This window comes from Lipotes vexillifer, unplaced genomic scaffold (assembly GCF_000442215.2).
Source record: "Lipotes vexillifer unplaced genomic scaffold, Lipotes_vexillifer_v1.1 scaffold271, whole genome shotgun sequence".
Classification (NCBI taxonomy): domain Eukaryota; kingdom Metazoa; phylum Chordata; class Mammalia; order Artiodactyla; family Lipotidae; genus Lipotes; species Lipotes vexillifer.
Genome location: NW_006780882.1, coordinates 2,500,912 through 2,501,749, shown reverse-complemented (window position 1 = coordinate 2,501,749; position 838 = coordinate 2,500,912).

The following is an 838-nucleotide window of genomic DNA, read 5'->3' as shown; positions in this document are numbered from 1 at the left end:
GCAGGAATGACAAAAATCTAAATCAAAATAGTCAGATATTATAGTAGATGGAGACCTTGAATCCTAACAGCTTAATTTCAGTCTTTTAGTATTTTGTTTTATCTTTGTTTTATCCCAGTGTGCTGCTACTCAGAACTTTCTTCAAGGACCAGGCTTGACCGTCAGCAGTCTTTGGGTCAGCGGAGAGTCCTTTCTTGTTGACCTCTGATCCTAGAATAGAATGATCTTTTTGCAGTAAAGTAGAGAGGGAAATTTTTCTCCCTGTTGCCAGTGGCTGCTGGCACTGAGTAAAGATGGCCAATGTCTCTAATGTCTTTCCCTGGTGAAAAGGAAGCTGTGATGATTAATTTTATTTGTCAACTTGACTAGGCCCAGGAGCGTGCTGGTATTGGGTCAAATATTGTTCAGAGCCTGTCTGTGAGGGAGTTTCTGGGTGAAATTAACATTTGAATCTGTAGATTGAATAAAGCAGATTGCCCTCCCTAACGTGTGTGGGCCTCATCCAATCAGTTGAAGGCTTGAAGTGGTGCGTGAAGTTAGGAGTTATAAAGTTATAAAGCAAGTAATAAAATGAAGAAGTATGAATACTGATCTGCAGCAGTGATACGACAGGAAAGAGGGCATTGAATATAAATGATATTGCAGGTAGAACATGAAAATTTTGATATCTGGGGAAATAAACTGTGAGAGAGAAAGAGAATGAATAAGAGGAATAGTTCAAGACAACTTTGAAATTTGAGCCATAGATGACAAAGAAAGATTGTTTTCTTGCATGGATGTACATGGGGTGAGTTTGTTTTAGGCCATATTACATTTTTTTTTTTTTTTTTTTTTTTTT